General features: G+C 35.6%; 1 pseudogene; it reads right to left on the bottom strand.

Annotated features, from left to right (window-relative positions):
• Positions 1-1,191: 1,191 nt before the first annotated feature.
• On the bottom strand, positions 1,192-1,349 carry LOC120097281 (U2 spliceosomal RNA; annotated as a pseudogene).
• Positions 1,350-4,730: the final 3,381 nt, after the last annotated feature.

The raw sequence follows: 4,730 nt of genomic DNA, 5'->3' as shown, positions 1-4,730 counted from the left end.
TAGTAGTGAGAGATTTCATCACCCCATTCTCATCAATGGACAAACCATGGAAACAGAAATCAAACAGAGACATAGAGAAACTAAAAGAAGTCATGAACCAAATGGATTTAACAGATACTTATAGAACATTTCATCCTTAAACAAACGGATATACCTTCTTCTCAGCACTTCATGATACCTTCTCCAAAATTGACCATTTAATCGGTCACAAAACAGACCTCAGCAGATACAAGAAGATTTAAATAATCCCATGCATCCTATCAGATCATCACAGACTAAGGCTGGTTTTCAATAACAACAAAAGCAATGGAAATCCCACATGTACATGGAAGTTGAACGATGCTGTACTCAATGATAATATGGTCAAGGAAGAAAAAAGGGAAGAAATTAATGAATTTTGATAACTTGATGAAAATGAAGGCACAGCATACCCAAATTATGGGACACAATGAAAGCAGTGCTAAGAGGAAAACTCGTAGCTCTGAATGCTTCCAAAATGAAACTAGAGGAGATCTCTGCTTCCAAATCCCATGGGGGAGAGAACTGAACTCCCAGAACTGTGGACAATCCTGAGACTGCAGGACAGAATGCCACTTCTGTCCACTTCTGCCCACATCCCTGGCACAAGAGGAAATCGCCTAGTATCATCTGGATCTAGAAAAAGTCAGGAGCAGGATTTCTGCCTTTGAGGAGAGATGAAAGCCAGTTGCTAGGAACGCCTACACACCTGAGAGCAGTACTCTCTGTTTCCAGATACAGCTGAAAGAAAAAAGGTCTACAGGTGTGCTGGCACATATGCCTACAAGAGGGTCAAGCCACTGTCAGAGACAGCAAGATAAGCTACCACCAGAGACAACTTGATGGCAAAGGAACCTAAGCCACAGAAAACAAGAATATTTGGCATCATCAGAGCCTAGTTCTCCCACCAAAGCAAATACTAGATATCCAAACACACTGGAAAAGCAAGATTTATATTTAAAATCACATTTTATAATGATGATGGAGGACTTTAAGAAGGACAAAATTAACTCCCTTAAAGACATGACAGCAAAGTAAGCAAGTAGAAGCCCTTTAAGGGGAAACACAAAAATCCCTTTAAAAATTACAGGAAAACATTAGCAAACAGGTAAATGAATTGAACAAAATGATCCAGGATATAAAAATGGAAATAGAAACAATAAAGAAAGTACAAAGGGATACAATCCTGGGGGTAGAAAACCTAGGGAAGAGATCAGGAGTCATAGATGCAAGCATCACCAACAGAATACAAGAGAGAATCTCAGGGGCAGAAGATACCATAAAAAACACTAATACTACACTTGATCTTAGCCAAAAGGCCGAGAAGCGATTAAAAACACTAATACAAATGTCAAACATAATGTAAAACACAAAAAACTCCTAAACCAAAACATCCAGGAAAAGCAGGACACAATGAGAAGATCAAACATAAGGATAATAGGTATAGAAGAGAGTGAAGACTCCCAAATTATAGGACCAGTAAATATCTTCCAGAAAATTATAGAAGAAAACTTCCTTAACCTAAAGAAAGAAATGCCCATAAACATATAAGAAGCATACAGAACCCAAACAGATGGGATCAGAAAAGAAATTCCTCTCACGACAAAATACTCAAAACACCAAATTTACAAAACAAAGAAAGAATATTAAAAGCAATAAGGAAAAATGTCAAATAACATAAAAAGCCAGACCTATCAAAAGTACACCAGACTTCTCAGCAGAGACTGTGAAAGCCAGAAGATCCTGGGCAGATGTATACTGACCCTAAGAGAACAAAAATGGCAGTCCAGGGTACAATATCCAGCATAACTCTCAATTATCATAGATGGAGAAAATAAGATATTCCACAGCAAAACCAAACTTAGACAATATCTTTCTACAAATCCAGCCCTACAAAGATAATAATGGAAATTTTTAACAAAAGGATGGAAAACTATACCCTAAAAAACCAAGAAATTTATCTCCCTGCATTGAAATCAAAAGAAGAGAGACAAACAAACATAATTCTACTTCTAACAATAAAAATAACAGGAAGCAACAATCACTATTCCTTAATATCTCTTAACATCAATGGACTCAATTACCCAATAAAAAGACATAGATGACCAGACTGGATACAAAAGAAGACCCAACATTTTGCTGCATACTGGGCATACATGTAAGAGACAAAGACAAACACTACCTCAGAATAAAAAGGCTGGAAAACAACTTTCTAAGAAAATGGTCCAAAGAAACAAGCTGGAGTATCCATTCTAATATCAAATGAAATTGATTTTCAACAAAATGTCATCAAAAAAGATAAGGAAGCACACTTCATATTCATCAAAGGAAATATCCATCAAGATGAACCATGAGTCCTAAATATTTATGCTCCAAATGCAAGGTCACCTACATTCATAAAAGAAACCTTGCTAAAGTTCAAAGCACACATTGCAACTCATACAATAATAGTGGGAGATTTCAACACTTCATTCTCATCAATGGACAGATCATGGAAACAGAAATCAAACAAAGACATAGAGAAACTCAAGGAAGTTATGAACCAAATGGATTTAACAGATATTTATAGAATATTTCATCCTAAATCAAAAGGATATGCCTTTTTCTTAGCACCTCATTGTACCTTCTCCAAAATTGACCATATAATGGGTCATAAAGCAGGCCTCAACAGATTCAGAAATATAGAAAAAAAAACGCCATGCATCATATCAGATCACCACGGACCAAGGCTGGCCTTCAGTAACAACAAAAGTGACAGAAAGCCCACATGTACATGGAAGTTGAACAACGCTCTACTCAATGATAAGTTGGTCAAGGAAGAGATAAAGAAAGAAAGAATTTAATGAAAATGAAAGCACAGCATACCCAAACTTATTGGACACAAGGAAAGCAGTGTCAAAAGGAAAACTCAGAACTCTGAGTGCCTCCAAAAAGACACAGAAGAGAACATACATTAGCAGCTTGACAGCAAACCTAAAAGATCTAGAACAAAATGAATTAAAGACACACAAGAGGAGTAAATGGCAGGAAAAAAATCAAACTCAGGACTGAAATTAACCAATTAGAAACAAGAGGACTATCCAAAGAATCAAACAAAATAAGGAGCTGGTTCTTTGAGAAAATCTAGAGAATGTATAAAAGCTTAGCCAGACTAACCAGAGAGCACAGAGAGTGTATCCAAATTAACAAAATTAGAGATAAAAAGTGAGAGAAAACAACAGAATCTGAGGAAATTAAAAAAAATCTTCTAACCCTACTACAAAATTCTACATTCAACACTACGGGAATATCTGAATGAAATAGACAATTTTCTAGACAATACCCGGTATAAAATTTAAATCAGGATCATATAAACCATCCACACAGTCTCATAACTCCTAAAGTAATAGAAGCAGTTATTTAAATTCTCCCATCCAAAAAGAGCCCAGGACCAGATGGGTTTAGTGAAGAATTCTATCAGACTTTCATAGAAGTCCTAATAGCAATACTTTCCACTCTATTCTACAAAATAGAAACATAAGGAACACTAGCCAATTCCTTCTATGAAATCATAATTATGCTTATGCCTCAACCACAAAAACCCAACAAAGAAAGAGAACTTCGACAAAATTCCCTTACGAATATCAATGCAAATATACTAAATAAAATTCTCGCAAATGAAATCTAAGAACACATCAAAATAATCATACATGATTATCAATAGGCTTCATGCCAGGGATGCTGGGATGATTAAATATATGGAAATTCATCAACGTAATCCAGTATGTATACAAAGTCAAGGAAAATAAAAACACATGATCATCTCATTAGATGCTGAGAAAGCATTTGACAAAATTCTACATCCCTAATGTTAAAAGTCTTGGAAACTAAAGGAATTTAAGGTCCATACCTAAACATAGTAAAAGCAATATACAGCAAACCAGTAGACAACATCAAACTAAATGGAGAGAAATTTGAAGCAAACCCACTAAAATCAGGGACGAGACAAGGGCTGCACACTCTCTCCCTACTTATTCAATATAGTACTCAAAATCCTAGCCAAAGCAATCAGAAAACAATAGGAAGTCAAAGGGATACAAATTGGAGAGGAAGAAGTCAAAATATCTCTATTTGCAGGTGATGTGATTGTATATGTAAATGACCCCAAAAGCTCCACCAGAGAACTACTAAGCCTGATAACTATTTCAGCAAAATGGCTGGGTATAAAAGCAACTCAAACAAACCAATAATCTTCTTCTACTCAAAGGATAAACAAGCTGAGAAAGAAATTAGGGAAATAATATCCTTCACGATAGTCACAAATAACATAAAATACCTCGGTTTGACTCTAACCAAGCAAGTCAAAGATCTGTATGAAAAGAACTTTAAGTCTCCGAAGAAAATAATTGAAGATCTCAGAAAAAGGAAAGCTCTCCCATGCTCATGGATTGGCAAGATTAATATAGTAAAATTGGCCATTTTTGTAAAAGCAATCTACAGATTCAATGTAATCCCAATCAAAATTCCAACTCAGTTCTTCATAGAATTAGAAAGAGCAATTTGCACATTCATCTGGAAAAACAAAAACTTCAGGATATCGAAAACTATCCTCAATAATAAAAGAACTTCTGTGGCAATCACCATCCCTGAACTCAAGCTGTAATACAGAGAAATAGTGATTAAAAAAAATGTATGGTATTTGTATAGAGGCAGGCAGAAAGAATTGAACCCAG

This window comes from Rattus norvegicus, chromosome 15 (assembly GCF_036323735.1).
Source record: "Rattus norvegicus strain BN/NHsdMcwi chromosome 15, GRCr8, whole genome shotgun sequence".
NCBI classification, from domain to species: domain Eukaryota; kingdom Metazoa; phylum Chordata; class Mammalia; order Rodentia; family Muridae; genus Rattus; species Rattus norvegicus.
The sequence above is the reverse complement of the archived record's forward strand: the minus strand, read 5'-3'. Positions and strand labels throughout refer to the sequence as shown.